The sequence below is a fragment of the Ahaetulla prasina genome, chromosome 13 (genome assembly GCF_028640845.1).
Source record: "Ahaetulla prasina isolate Xishuangbanna chromosome 13, ASM2864084v1, whole genome shotgun sequence".
Classification (NCBI taxonomy): Eukaryota; Metazoa; Chordata; class Lepidosauria; order Squamata; family Colubridae; genus Ahaetulla; species Ahaetulla prasina.
Window position 1 is genome coordinate 16,016,488 of NC_080551.1, and position 16,657 is coordinate 16,033,144.

Here is a 16,657-nt window from a genome sequence, read left to right on the forward strand (position 1 = left end):
AAAAGGCAATTAAGGGTTGTAAACCTAATCTTGCATAGCTTCTTTCTCAGGTAATATTACACTACTAACCAGAGCATACAAAACATTTGCTAGACCAATTCTCGAATACAGCTCATCTGTCTGGAACCCACACTGTATATCGGACATTAATAGAATTGAGAGAATCCAGAGATATTTCACGAGAAGAGTCCTCCACTTCTCTGCTCACAACAAAATACCTTATGCCACCAGACTTGAAATTCTGGGTTTAGAAAATTTAGAACTATGCCGCCTTCGGTATGACCTGAGCATAGCTCATAAAATCATCTGCTACAATGTCCTAGCTGACAATGACTACTTCAGCTTCAACCACAATAATACATGGGCACACAATAGATACAAATTTAAAGTGAACCGCTCCAAACTCAATTGCAGAAAATATGTTCAAAATATGTCGGCAGTTCAGCGGTTCGAATCCCTGGTGCCGCGTAACTGGATGAGTTCCTGTTACTTGTCCCAGCTTCTGCCAACCTAGTAGTTTGAAAGCATGTAAAAAATGCAAGTACAAAAATAGGGACCACCTTTGGTGGGAAGGTAACAGCGTTCCATGCGCCTTTGGCGTTGAGTCATGCCGGCCACATGACCACGGAGACGTCTTCGGACAGCGCTGGCTCTTCAGCTTTGAAACAAAGATGAGCAGCGCCCCCCAGAGTCAGGAACGACTAGCATGTATGTGCAAGGGAAACTTTTACCTTTTACCTTATATTCACTTGTTTATTTAATATAATTAATCAATAAGTTGTGGTCCAATTAATGGTCTTCTTTTTCTCATCAACTGCATATACTCATCTTTTAACAATATTTTTTTAATTCGAGGAGTGGTATCCTTTGCCTTAATGTGAAAGAACACTGGGCTCCCGATATCAACAACCAGAAAAACATGGGCCTAAACCAACAAAAACATTTTTAAAAGCTAATTACAGAGTAATTCCCCCAGCAGTCTCTTAACAAAATATTGCTCCTCTCTATACTTGTTAAAGCTGATTATTGATTTAATTCCTAACTGTGAGCCCAATTCAAATTAAGCTATGCTCTTTGCTGATTTCACCCATTCCCTTTCTCTTTATTTGAATTTGGCTTCACAGTACAGTCAAATATAATGCACAGATTTGATGAAAGCTGACAGCTAGTAAATCAAATATTATTTTTCTAGTAAACGATAGGCCAGCTCAAACTACTTTAAACTCCTTTTCCCATGGGATGAATTATTTGAACTGGCTGGAGTTTAAGTCAACAGTGTGGAAACTGATTTAGTCAAATGGTTATGAAGAAAGATGTGACAGCACAAACGAGAACTTTGATCATCCTCTATGGCAAATTAGATTTTTGGGAACTGGAAGTCCTTCAGAACAATTGGCTCTTATCTACTGGAAAAAAAAAATGCCATAGCAGGAGAACAACTCCTGTTGGAGGAGGCTGAGATAAGATTGTGTTCTGCAATTCTCACTACACTAAGAGTAAAGAAGGCTCGCTGAAACTATTGGAACCCTTAAGTAAACACTCTTAGGACTGTGTTGGCCAAAGGCCATGTTGGCAGAAGGGTTAGAGGTGAAAACCGTACCCCCTGGTTCCTGCAAAGATAAATATGCTCTATATAGGGCTAAGAATTAAGGAAGAAAGGGTCAGGTAGAATGGGAGGTATAGCCAGTGGTGGGAATTCAATTTTTTTTACTATCGGTTCCGTGGGTGTGGCTTGGTGGGCGTGGTGCGGCTTGGTGGGTGTGGTTTGGTGAGCGTGGCAGGGGAAGGATCCTGCAAAATCCCCATTCTCTCCCCACCCCTGGGGGAAGGATATTGCAAAATCCCCATTCCCACCCCACTCTGGGCCAGCCAGAGGTGATATTATAAATATGTTTACACTTGTATCTGTCATAAAATACATGCTTGATGAAATAAATAAATAAATAAAATAAAATATAAAATAAAATAAAATAAAATAAAATAAAATAAAATAAAATAAAATAAAATAAAATAAAATAAAATAAAATAAAATAAAATAAAATAAAATAAAAATATTTGTCGGTTTTCCAAACCACTCAAAATTTTTGCTACCGGTTCTCCAGAACCTGTCAGAACCTGCTGGATTTCACCCCTGGATATAACCCTTCCCTGTCCTTGTCCCACACCTCTGAATTACAAGACAGGATAAAAAAAAATTATAGTTGCAGAGATAGATTCCATTTGAACCTAAATTGTGGAGTTTAATCTAGTACTTGTGTCTCAATCTGGGCTGCAAACATCTGGATGACTACTTGTCAAGCCTTCCGAGGAAGACCAAACTTGAAAATTAAAGACACACAAGCTAGTACTATTTTTATTTATGAGGTTATAGTAACAGATTTTTTGCACCTCAGGTTATAGTAAGTCTGATTTTTTTTGACCATAGCAGCCTTCTCCAATCTGGTGCCTTCCAAATCTGTTGGGAATACAACATCTCATTTCCTTGCCAACATGGAAAACGAGAATTCCATTGGATGGTACAGTATTGGGATTAGTCCCTCTTTGAGGGAGATGGGTGATTCAGAAATGTGATAGATAGATAGATAGATAGATAGATAGATAGACAGACAGACAGACAGACAGACAGACAGACAGACAGACAGACAGACAGACAGACAGACAGATAGATAGATGGAGAGAGAGAGAGAGAGAGAGAAAAAAAAAGAAAAAGAAAGAAAGAAGGATAAATTGATGATGATGGATGGATGGAAGGATGGACGGACAGACAGACAGATAGATATAGATAGAAAGAAGATGAATGGATGGATGGATGGATGGATAGATGATGATGGATGGATGGATGAATGGATAAATAGATGATGATGGATGGATGGATGGATGGATGGACAGACAGACAAAGACAGATAGAAAGAAGATGGATGGATGGATGGATGGATGGATGGATAGATGGATAGATAGATAGATAGATAGATAGATAGATAGATAGATAGATAGATGGATGGATGATAAGTAGGGAGGTAGGGAGAAAGCGAGAGAGATGATTGAAAGATAGATAAAATGAGATTGGCCACCTCAACATCAGAGTAAATGTATTATTATTGCAATTGTTAATATATAACTATAACAAAATAAATTCAGTATCGTTGATAGATAAGCATGCTGTTCTTTACAAAGAACAAAAATTTGCCTTGAGAAATCAACAACCTATTTTTTTTTCCAAGACAAAGAGAGAGAAAAATGCAAGCAAGGTTACACAAAGAATCGTTTTCCAATTTGGATCCACTTAAACCGAACTGAATGATTAGTGCAAAAAGCTTCAGGGGCAGGAACAAAGAAGAGGCTGTAAAAGTTTAATTATAATACAACTGTCAAGGGGCTCTTTTTTTCCTATATCTGACATCTGTTAAATGAGTTGTCCAAAATTCTAAGAAGTTGCATAAAATAACAGATTGGTGTTGTTTGTTTTAAAATCAGCGGCTAATTTATCGTAATTTGTTATGAAATTTTCCAGGAATTCAGCAGTTGTATCTAGCTGTATTAAAAGTAACCCTCCTTCTCTTGGCCATGATTAATACATACATACATACATACATACATACTACCCATGTACCTTTTCCAGAGAAGTAATATTGTATAGCCAAAGAGATTAAAGGCATGAGATAAGGAAAATAAAAAGAAATACTATATAGATAAAAGTATTTGACATCCATTCCATTTACTATATTATACGATATGTAGGGGGCACGATGGCTCAGTGGTTAAGGACACTGACAGCTCAGGTTCGAAACCTGAGTGAAGGGGTGAGCTCCTGTTACTTGCTCCAGCTCCTGTCCACCATATAGTTCGAAAGCATGCAAATGCAAGTAGATAAATAGGTACCACCTCGGTGGGAAGGTAACTGAATTCCATGAGCCTTTGGCATATAGTCATGCTGGTCATAGGACCACGAAAATGTCTTTGGACAACTCGAGCTCCCTTAGCCAAGAAATGGAGATGAGTACTGTACTGTCCCTAGAGTCGGGTATGACTAGAGAGGGAAACTTTTACCCTGCTAGCAAGATGGGTGGTCTCTAAATTTGATAATTAAATACGGAACAGAACAGAACAGAATAGAATAGAATAGAACAGAATAGAATTTTTTATTGGCCAAGTGTGATTGGACACACAAGGAATTTGTCTTTGGTGCATATGCTCTCAGTGTATATAAAAGAAAAGATACATTCGTCAAGAATCATAAGATACAACACTTAATGATAGTCATAGGGTACAAATAAGCAATCAGGAAACAATCAATTACAGTATAAATCGTAAGGATACAAGCAACAAAGTTACAGTCATACAGTCATAAGTGGGAGGAGATGGGTGATGGGAACGATGAGAAGATTAATAGTAGTGCAGACTTAGTGAATAGTTTGATAGTGTTATTTGTTAATTATTTGTTTAGCAGAGTGATGGCATTCAGGAAAAAACTGTTCTTGTGTCTAGTTGTTCTGATGTGCAGTGCTCTATAGTGTCTTTTTGAGAGTAGGAGTTGAAACAGTTTATGTCCAGGATGCAAGGGGTCTATAGATATTTTCACAGCCCTCTTTTTGACTCGTGCAGTATACAGGTCCTCAACGGAAGGCAGGTTGGTAGCCATTGTTTTTTCTGCAGTTCTAATTATCCTCTGAAGTCTGTGTCTGTCTTGTTGGGTTGCAGAGCCAAACCAGACAGTTATTCTCTGTAACGTTCTACCCTTGTAAAACCATCCTTTTTTTTAACCCATGTCCATATATGCCTTCATACTTTCTCTTTGGCTCTTAAACGTCTTACCAATGTACTTTTCACATGATTTAATTGACACTTCTGCTTCCTGATTTTTTTCCCCCAGCCATCGTCTTCCACTCAACCCATTCACTCTTCTGTCATAATCTTGTTTTGCAATTTGATCCTCTTTCTCTAATTGGCCAATATAATCTCCTCAATTATGTTGGGAAGGGAGGGAGGGAGGGAGGGAGGGAGAATTGAATGGAAGAAAGAATTAAAAAGAGGGAGAGAGGGAGGAAGGAAGGAAGGAAGAAAGAAAGAAGGAAAGGAATGACAGAAGGAGGAAGGATTGAATGGAAGGAAGGAAAGAACAGAAAGGAGGAGACAGGGAGGAAGGGACAGTAAGAGGGAGGGAGGGTATGTTGGTGTATAAAACAAATCAATGCTGAGAAGTAGTTCTTTTTTCATGGTTTCCATTGTTCTTTCTTTTTTCTATTGTTCTTGAATCTCAGATACTCTTTCAGTCCTGGGCCGTAGGATCTTCTCTTCTCTTTTCTTTTGCCAACAATGCTAAGGCGTCGTGGGGCATCGTCTCCATCCCTATACAAAAAGGGTTGGATTTGGGTTACGTCTTGCTTAACCAGCCAGTGGGAAATGGGAGCCTGCCAAGTATCTTGGCCTCTTGCCTGGCACCATGTTTCTGATGGGAACTTCAGAAGCCAAGAGAAGCATGGCTCTGTTTTTGTTTCACTGACATCTCGAATCTCCGTGATTCTCCCAAAAAAAAAATCAAGTCGGTCTCATTCTTGGTGAGAAATCACATATAGAGCAATTCATTTCTTTCTTCTTTTTAAATTGCTGAATCGACTATGAACTCTACTCTTCGGCTGTCACGTAACAGTTTAATCGACAGTCATGAAATCTCAGCCCAAATGGAGCAACACAACATTAGCTAAAGCAAAGAAACAAACAAGCTAAAATAAGTGGAACGGGAGAAAAAATTAATTGCTGGCCTCATCGAGGATCAAAGAATCGCTGGATATCAACTTGGGAATCAAATCCTGGTTGTCTTTTTTTTTAAAAAAAATTCAGTGCCTGAAAGGTTCTGCTTGGTTTTGCTTTTCTGGTTGAAATTCATCTTGAGTAATAAAAGGCAAGTTATGAGATGGACACACCTTCCTTTCCCGAATTTTTATATTTTTGGAACTCACTACTACAGAAAAGGGGGATGTGGTGGCTCAGTGGCTAAGATGCGGAGCTTGTCAACCAGAAAGGCCGAAAGTTCTGGTGGGTGGGAAGGTAACAGCGTTCCGTGCACCTTTGGCGTTTAGACATGCTGGCCACATGACCACGGAGACGTTTTCGGACAGCGCTGGCTCTTTGGCTTTGAAACAGAAATGAGCACCGCCCCCTAGAGTCGGGAACGACTAGCATGCATTTTTTAAGTGCTTTCAAACTGCTAGGTTGGCAGAAGCTGGGACAAGTAACCAGAGCTCACTCCGTTACGCGGCACTAGGGATTCAAACCACTGAACTGCCGACCTTTCAATCGACAAGCTCAGCGTCTTAGCGACTGAAGCCACCGTGTCCCTCTACTTATATCACTAGCACTTTTGAAAAGATGTTGATTTTAAAAGCAATTACTTTCCTTTGGGGAAAGTATTTTTCCAATACATTGTCATGCTTGAAAACCCTGGATAGGATTATAAGAACGTCAACACAAAGAGTTTCCCACAAAAATGTAAGGCAGGACGGCCCTTTAAATTTGCCCAGGGTCATTTCAAAAAGAGTTTAAGCGCCAGTTCCACAGGTTATCACAATGCAACCTTTTGCTTTTCGTCTGGAAAAGGCTGCTTGAGCGAGAAATCCAGCATCCGAACTCCTTCGGAAGACGGGCAGTATTGCTGCAGAGGCCAACAGCAAAATTCCACACAACGAATCAAGGAAGAGTCAAGGAAAAAATGTTGTCCAGGGTTGTGTGCCAGGGAAATGATTGCATGCCAGTCCGAGAGACTATTTCAGACCCAATTCAAGAACAAGCAGCGAAGCCAAAAACCATGCCAAATCATTGTTCCAGTGGCTTGTGTCATTAAGCTAGAGGAATGTTGCTCTTTTAGAATTCAGCGTGGAAAATAACATGTGGAAGGTAAGCACAACTCACTCGATTGGCCTTGAGCATATCACAGGATGGTCCATCCCAAGGGAATCAGTTGCTTCCAGAATCAAATATAGGTGGTCCTCGACTTACGTCCGCAACTGAATCCCCCCCCCTTTTTGTTGCTAAGTGAGAAATTTGTTCAGTGAGTTTTGCCACGTTTTACGGCTTTTCTGGCCATGGTTGATGAATGAATCCCTGCAGTTTGTTAAGTTAGCGACACGGTTGTTAATTGAATCTGGCTGCCCCCATTGACTTTGCTTGTCAGAGGGTCGCAAAAGGGGACACTGCAATGGACGTAAAAGTGAATCAGTTGCCAAGCGTCTGGATTTTGATCACGTGACCATGGGGATTGCTGCAATGGTCCAAAGTGTGAAAAATGACCATAAGTCTTTTTTTTCCAATGCCGTTGTAACTTTGAATGGTCACTAAATGAACTGTTGTAAGTCGAGGACTACCTGTAATTGTCTCCCTGTAAGAAGGCATCATTGGAAGACCTACTCTTCTCAAAGGATCAATGAATGCACCCCAAGTTACTATTGGTAAAGGTAAAGGTTGCCCTTGCACATATGTGCTAGTCGTTCCCGACTCTAGGGGGCGGTGCTCATCTCCGTTTCAAAGCGGAAGAGCCAGCGCTGTCCGAAGACGTCTCTGTGGTCATGTGGCCGGCATGACTCAACGCCAAAGGTGCACGGAACGCTGTTACCTTCCCACCAAAGATGGTTCCTATTTTTCTACTTGCATTTTTTACATGCTTTCAAACTACTAGGTTGGCAGAAGCTGGGACAAGTAACGGGAACTCATCCCGTTACGCGGTACCAGGGATTCGAACCGCTGAACTGCCGACATATTTTGAACATATGTTCTGCAATCGAGTTTGGAGCGGTTCACTTTAAGTTTGTATCTATTGTGTGCTCGTGTATTATTGTGGTTGAAGCTGAAGTAGTCATTGACAGGTAGGACATTGTAGCAGATGATTTTATGAGCTATTCTCCAGAACCTGTCAGAACCCACTGGATTTCACCTCTGATGGAAACTGATCAAGGAGTGATTCAACTTTAACCATGCTGTCTAGAGAATTCTGGGAATCGAAGTCCACATTTTTTTTTTATTTGCATTTATATCCCGCCCTTCTCCCAAGACTCAGGGCAACTTACACTATGTCAAGCAATAGTCTTCATCCATTTGTATATTATATACAAAGTCAACTTATTGCCCCCAACAATCTGGGTCCTCATTTTACCTACCTTATAAAGGATGGAAGGCTGAGTCAACCTTGGGCCTGATGGGGGTTGAACCTGAAGTAATTGCAAGCAGCTGCTGTTAATAACATACTGTCTTACCAGTCTGAGCCACAGAGGCCCTAAAATGATTAGGGGACTGGAGGCTAAAACATACGATGAACAGTTGCAGGAACTAGACATGGCTAGTCTAGTAAAGAGAAGAACCAAGGGAGACATGACAGCAGTCTTCCAATATCTGAGGGGCTGCCACAGAGAGGAGGGGGTCAACTTCAAGCTATTTTCCAAAGCACCCAAAGGCCAGACAAGGAATAATGGATGGAAGCTGATCAAGGAGAGATTCAACCTAGAAGTAAGGAGGAAATTTCTCACATTGAGAGCAATCAACCAGTGGAATAGAAGTTGCCTTCAGACGTGGTGGGAGCAGTGGTGGGTTGCTACCAGTTCGCCCCAGATCAGACAAACCGGTAGCAGGGGCGGCGGGACGCTCCGCCCACCCACCCAGATGCTTCTCTGCATGAGTGAGCGCCCACGAGCGAACCAGTAGCGACGACTTTTGAAACCCACTACTAGGTGTGAGCTTCATCACTGGAAGCTTTCAAGAAGAGATTGGACTGCAGATTGGGATTAATAAATTTATATGGCAGGGTAAAAAGGCAAGGGTTAAAATGAAAATAATACAGGACTCACGGGAAAAAGGTGGCTTAAAAATGCCTAACTTTAAACTATATTATGAAGCAGTAGCCCTTTCAGTAATAAGTGACTGGTTTAATTTAACGGAGGAAAGAATTTTGAATATAGAAGGTTATGACTTGTTATATGGATGGCATGCATACTTATTTTATGAAAAAAAAGTGGATAGGGCTTTTAAGAATCATGTGTTGAGAAGTGCTCTTTATGGTCTGGAAAAATATTCTTATAACTTAGATTACAAGATTCCTATATGGGCGAGCCCTAGACATGCAATAGAGAATATAAATATAGAACAGAAACAGGAAATGATTACTTATAAAGAACTTTTGTATGCTGAAGGAGGTAGATTGCAATTAAAATCATTACAGGTATTAAATGAAGAAGGGAGGAATTATACTTGGTTTCAATATGGGCAAATAAGTGCTAGATGGAAAGAAGATCAAAAAATTGCTATAATGCAAAGGGAGGAAAATTTAATAAAGCAAATTAGAAATCAGACCCAGGAGCATATAAAGAGATTGTATAATGTGTTGCTTGAAATAGATTCGGAAAAGGATTTGGTAAAGGACTGTATGATAAAATGGGCACAGAATATTCAGGAACCAATAATGTTGGAAACATGGGAGAAAATCTGGGTTAGATGGCACTTAGATCCCAAAAAATTATCATGTATGTATCCTGATATCCAAGCGAAATGTTGGAGGTGTGATTGTGATGACGCTACATATTTTCATATTTGGTGGACTTGCAAGAAAATTAAGGCCTTTTGGATAAGAATTTGGTGGATTATTCAAAATGTACTGAAGAAGAAGATAAAGTTCCTGCCACAATTTTTCCTTTTGGGAATTATAACGGATTGTACAGGGATTGAGACTAAACTGATTCTGAATTTAATAACAGCAGCAAGACTGTTGATTGGACAATACTGGAAGAAAGAAGAGGTACCTACAATAGAAGAATGGATACTGAAAGTCATTAATTTGGCTGAGATGGCTAAAATCTCAGCTTTTTTAAAAGACAATATGCAGGAAAGATATTTAATTGAATGGAAAAAATGGATTGATTATATACAAAACAGATATCAGATTAAGAAATATCAGATTGCCTTTGAATAATTAGAAAGTTATTTTATTTAATGGGGAGGGGTTGGGAGATGAAAAGCTTTGGATGAGGTTAATTGGATTGGAAGGGAAAATTTTATTTTATGTTTGGTTTATGTATAACAATACCTTGTGATTGACCCGGGAAGCCGGGGGGGGGGGGAAGGGAGGGGGGAAGGGGTTTTTTTGGGAGGGAGGGGGGAAAAAGGGGTGAAAATGTCTTTGTTTTTTAAAAAACTTTTTCAATAATAATAAAAAAAAGAGATTGGACTGCCCTCTGTCAGAAATGGTGTAGGATCTCCTGCATGGGCAGGGGGTTGGACTAGAAGACCTCCAAGGTCCCTTCCAACTCCATTAACCTTTATCTGTATCTCATTGTAAAGCTGCAGAAGTTGAGAAACCATGTTTTAGAGAGGAAGCAGTGAAGGACTATTTGCACAACTGCTTCACCGGTCTGGCTGTGCGTGGTTATGAGCATCGACAAAATGCATATTTCTTGACTCACATCACGGAGGGAAAAGAAAAAATGCAGCAACAGGCCAAGGTTCCAGCCATCTATTTTAGGATTGGCAAGCCCTTATCTGAATAGAGCTTTAATGGTTATTCTCATTCAGTTTTAATAAATATACAGTGAAATTTCAAATGATTTCATCCTCAAGACAGCGGAGGCCTTCTACTAGCTTCTCAGACACCCTCTGGATTTTGTCTTGTCTTTTTCAAGTTCTCCCTAACAAATGTTATGCCATCTCTTAGGTTTCTGCCACACCATCCCTGCAAAAGAACGTTCCCATTTTATCCTAGAATTCAAGAGTAGACTCCATCTTTAGGCTACCTGGATATTAAAATTAAAAGCAATGTTAGAAAAGCCAGTGGTAGTTACCATTGCAGGTTAGAAAGCAGGAGAGGGCGAGTGCTAATCTCGCTTTAGGCATGAAAGTTGACTGAGTGACTTTGAGCTAATTTGTCAGATGAAAAAGATCAGGAACAGTTAAGGTGATTTATTGTTCACGCCCATCCACACGAATCTAAAGATCAGCATTATTTTGGTGCTAGATAACAGGATTCACGAGTGAGGAGAGCAACAAAGATGATTAGGGGACTAATAAACGTATAAAGGATGGTTTTTTTTTTTATTATTTACATTTATATCCCGCCCTTCTCCGAAGACTCAGGGCGGCTTACAGTGTGTAAGGCAATAGTCTCATTCTATTTGTATATTTACAAAGTCAACTTATTGCCCCCCCAACAATCTGGGTCCTCATTTTACCTACCTTATAAAGGATGGAAGGCTGAGTCAACCTCGGGCCGGGCTTGAACCTGCAGTAATTGCAGGCTGCTGTGTTCTAATAACAGGCTTCTAACAGACTGAGCTATTACGGTTGCTAAAATTGGGCGTGTCTAGAGACGACTTCCGGTATCCGGCGGCAACGGACATCTGGAGGTGCCTCTCCTGCCTCCAGTGTCCGAATCCGGCCGCCTCCGAGGCCCTTAGGGGCCAGGTGTTCCGAAAAGGACACCTGCCGCACGGACGGCTCGCCAGGGGTCTCCCAGCCGACATACAGGACTGGGGGGACCGATGCTGGCGCGTCCTAGGCTCGGAGGGGTTCGGAGGCCTCAGGCCGCGGCCATTATTTTGGTCGGCGCCTGGGCCGCTGTGCCCGTGACACCGGCGCTTTGGATTTATAATTGCAGCAGCCTGGTGGCGAACAGGGAACGGAGAAGAATTGAGGAAGGGAGAAGGGAAGGAGATATCGGCAAATGTGAGTGGAGTGCTCCGGAGTGCGGGGGGGTTTCTCTCCCCTGCGACTGGAAGGAGCACGAATCACTTTGGAGAGAGGAGAACTTAAAATAACAAGATTTCCGGTTTTGTGGAGCTCTGGAGAGAAGAGGTGATGGAGAAATTTAGGAGGGAGGGTTTGAGGCCCCCCCTCCCTCTGGGGAACAATGGTGGCGCCCAGCTTCCGCCTTATGGATTGATTATATACAAAACAGATATCAGATTAAGAAATATCAGATTGCCTTTGAATAATTAGAAAGTTATTTTATTTAATGGGGAGGGGGTTGGGAGATGAAAAGCTTTGGATGAGGATAATTGGATTGGAAGGGAAAATTTTATTCTATGTTTGGTTTATGTATAACAATACCTTGTGATTGACCCGGGAAGCCAGGGGGGGAAGGGAGGGAGGAAGGGGTTTTTTTGGGAGGGAGGGGGGAAAAAGGGGTGAAAATGTCTTTGTTTTTTTAAAAACTTTTTCAATAATAAAAAAAAAAAGAGATTGGACTGCCCTCTGTCAGAAATGCCCTCTGTCAGAAAAACAGGGCCTCTGGTGGCGCAACAGGCTAATGCAGCCTATTATTAACAGCAACTGCTTGCAATATTGCAGGTTCAAGTCCCACCAGGTCCAAGGTTGACTCAGCCTTCCATCCTTTATAAGGTAGGTAAAATGAGGACCCAGATTGTTGGGGGGCAATAAGTTGACTTTGTATATAGTATACAAATGGATGAAGACTATTGCTTGACATAGTGTAAGCCGCCTTGAGTCTTCGGAGAAGGGCGGGATATAAATGTAAAAAAAAAATAAAAAATGGTGTAGGATCTCCTGCATGGGCAGGGGGTTGGACTAGAAGACCTCCAAGGTCCCTTCCAACTCCATTAACCTTTATCTGTATCTCATTGTAAAGCTGCAGAAGTTGAGAAACCATGTTTTAGAGAGGAAGCAGTGAAGGACTATTTGCACAACTGCTTCACCGGTCTGGCTGTGCGTGGTTATGAGCATCGACAAAATGCATATTTCTTGACTCACATCACGGAGGGAAAAGAAAAAATGCAGCAACAGGCCAAGGTTCCAGCCATCTATTTTAGGATTGGCAAGCCCTTATCTGAATAGAGCTTTAATGGTTATTCTCGTTCAGTTTTAATAAATATACAGTGAAATTTCAAATGATTTCATCCTCAAGACAGCGGAGGCCTTCTACTAGCTTCTCAGACACCCTCTGGATTTTGTCTTGTCTTTTTCAAGTTCTCCCTAACAAATGTTATGCCATCTCTTAGGTTTCTGCCACACCATCCCTGCAAAAGAACGTTCCCATTTTATCCTAGAATTCAAGAGTAGACTCCATCTTTAGGCTACCTGGATATTAAAATTAAAAGCAATGTTAGAAAAGCCAGTGGTAGTTACCATTGCAGGTTAGAAAGCAGGAGAGGGCGAGTGCTAATCTCGCTTTAGGCATGAAAGTTGACTGAGTGACTTTGAGCTAATTTGTCAGATGAAAAAGATCAGGAACAGTTAAGGTGATTTATTGTTCACGCCCATCCACACGAATCTAAAGATCAGCATTATTTTGGTGCTAGATAACAGGATTCACGAGTGAGGAGAGCAACAAAGATGATTAGGGGACTAATAAACGTATAAAGGATGGTTGTTTTTTTTTTATTATTTACATTTATACCCCGCCCTTTTCCGAAGACTCAGGGTGGCTTACAGTGTATAAGGCAATAGTCTCATTCTATTTGTATATTTTTACAAAGTCAACTTATTGCCCCCCCAACAATCTGGGTCCTCATTTTACCTACCTTATAAAGGATGGAAGGCTGAGTCAACCTCGGGCCGGGCTTGAACCTGCAGTAATTGCAGGCTGCTGTGTTCTAATAACAGGCTTCTAACAGCCTGAGCTATTACGGTTGCTAAAATTGGGCGTGTCTAGTTTAACGAATTTAAGATATGCTAATGCAGTGGTTTACTTTTACTACTGGTTTACTTACCTTTACTACCGGTTCGCAATGGGAGCACACGCACTTCTGCATATGCACAGAAGCCCCTTGATGACGTCAGGGCGGAGCGTCCTGCCGGTTTTACTACTGGTTCTATAGAACCGGACAGAACCGGGAGCAACCCACCACTGTACTGATAACACAGTTCTGCTTGCCAGTAAGCATGAAGACCTTCAGTTCCTCATCAACAGAGCCACAAAAATATCCAAAAAATACAGCTTGAAGCTTAACACCTCAAAAACCAACATCCTGGTCGTCAGTAAACAACTCATTAATTCACCACCAATAATTTCGGAAGGAATACCATTAGAAAAAGTTGAAAAGATCACGTACTTCGGTTCTGATTTACATGAAAACTGGAACATGTCCACTGAAGTAAAGACAAGAATAGAGAAAGCTTGAAAAAGCATTCTTCAAAATGAAAAAGGTTTTCTGCAGTCACGACATAAGCCTGAAAATCAGGCTTGTCAGATGCTACATCTTTTCTATCCTGCTCTATGGAGTGGAGAGTTGGTCCCTGACAAAAAGCCACTTGAAGTGACTGGAAGCATTTGAAATGTGGATTTACAGGTGGCTGTTACATATATGTTGGATTGACAAAACCAGAAATGAGGAGGTGATAAGCCTCATGGGAAAGCCAAGGGAAGTTATCAAAACCATAAAAAAGTGAAAGTTAGAATATTTCTGTTGTGTCTGTGCCCCCCCCCCCGAGCTGGGCCCCCTGCCAGAAAGTGACTCGGAAAGTGAGGGGGAAGGACCATCAGGACTTAACTCGGGAGCACCGGCTTTCCTGGCTCAGCTCCAGGAGCCAGAGGCAGGCCAGGTGGAGGAGATAACGAGGCCTCCATCCCCTGACTCTTTCCTCCCCCCAGGCCACACCTCCAGACCCAGCTGATGGCAATCAGGCCTGGCTGGACCCTAGGTTTCATAGGCAGGAGAGGCGGGAACAACAGAAGCAGGGGTGAGGCAGGCCTAGGAAGTGCTGAGTCATGGAGCCACACCCCACAGGATATAAAAGCAGCGAGGGCTGCTATGCCTCTTCGTAGCAGGCAAATCAACTGCTTAACTAGAGCTGAAGTACTGTTTGTTCCTGGGTGACTCATCGGCATCAAGGGAGATAACAGAGTCACTTGGCAGGCGCTCGCTAGTTTGCTGCCAGAGCTGATAGTGCTGGCTAATTAAGCCATCGCTCGGACGGAGGCGAGGGGGGACAGAACAATTTCAGACATGTGACGCGACATCCAGAAAAATATGGCATCCTTCACTTAATCCTCCAAGGAAAGATTGAAGGCAAATGAGGTCCAGGCAAAAGAAGAACATCATGGCTTCAAAATCTAAGGGACTGGACAAAACTCAACAGCACTTTTTTGTGTGGATATTGATACCGTGTTTCCCTGAAAATAAGACCCTGTCTTATATTTTTTTTGAACCCCGAAATAAGCGCTTGGCCTTATTTTCAGGGAAGTCTTATTATTTTGGGGCGCATGGAGCAAGATGGGGCTCTTCTTGCCGTCTTACAGGATTTCCAGCTCTGCATTTAAATATTTTCGGGAAGGGCTTATTTTCTGGCGGAGGCTTATTTTAGCGCATGCGCTCAAAAGCCCGATTGGGCTTATTATCAGGGGATGTCTTATTTTGGGGGAAACAGGGTAAAAATAGGATCGCCAACATGATCACCAACATCCGATGATGGATATGGCACAAGAAGAATTAATGAAAAGAAGGACTAGAGGCAACATGATAGCAGTATTCCGATATCTCAGGGGCTGCCACAAAGAAGAGGGAGTCAAACTATTCTCCAAAGCACCTGAGGGTAGAACAAGAACACAGGGCCTCTGTGGCTCAGACTGGTAAGACAGTCTGTTATTAACAGCAGCTGCTTGTAATTACTGCAGGTTCAAGTCCCACCAGGCCCAAGGTTGACTCAGCCTTCCATCCTTTATAAGGTAGGTAAAATGAGGACCCAGATTGTTGGGGGCAATAAGTTGACTTTGTATATAATATACAAATGGATGAAGACTATTGCTTGACATAGTGTAAGCCGCCCTGAGTCTTCGGAGAAGGGCGGGATATAAATGCAAATTTTTTTAAAAAAAGAAGCAATGGATTGAAACTAATCAAGGAGTGGAGCAACCTAGAACTAAGGAAAAAATTCCTGATAGAACAATTAGTCAGTGGAACAACTTGCTTTTAGAAGTTGTGGGTGCTCCAATGCTGGAAGTTTTTAAGAAGAGACTGGACAACCATTTGTCTGAAATGCTATAAGATTTCCTGCCCGAGTACAGGGGGTTGGACTGGAAGACCTCCAAGGTCCCTTTTCCAACTCCTGATATTCTGTTATAAAACAAGAGCAAAAGAATTCCTTTATTCACCTACTCCGGCTTTTTTCCCCCAACTAGATATAGTATTTCTAAGTTTATACTTTGCAAAGCTATCTTAATGCAGTCTGCAAATACGTCACTCACTTCCAAGAACTCTGTATATAAAGTCTGGTAGTCAGTTGACCTAATGTTGTTTCTTAAAATAATGTTTTCGTTTACACAGACGTGTTGTTATTCCTAAAGCTCTCCACTTCAAGTACCCCAAGAAGTGAAAGTCATTTCAAGAAAACATTTTGCTGGCAAAGAAAGGAAACTGCTTTAATTGGGTAACCGGAGCTGCTGGTACGTAGCCATGGAAGGACACAGCATTAATAAATATGCGCAAAATACTTGAACAAAAGGCAACAAAATATATGCAGTTAGAAGAAACAGTGAAAATAATTGTTATGGTTTAATGAGCTTAAGCATTCTTTTCTACTTACCCTTTGACCCCGCTATTCATTTGGGATAAGCATATTTGCGAGCTAAGTGAATTTTTTTTTACACCATTTCTTCTGAGGATATTAAAAACGCTTCCTATTTTCATGCATTATATTTTAAAACCCACAGACTGTGAAGGAAATGGCATAG

The 16,657-nt window shown here is 41.5% G+C and overlaps 1 protein-coding gene across 14 annotated transcripts in view; it reads right to left on the minus strand.

Moving 5' to 3' along the window:
- Positions 1-16,657, minus strand: part of ADAMTSL3 (ADAMTS like 3) — a 214,925-nt gene that overhangs the window by 123,730 nt on the left and 74,538 nt on the right. The window lies entirely within an intron of this gene.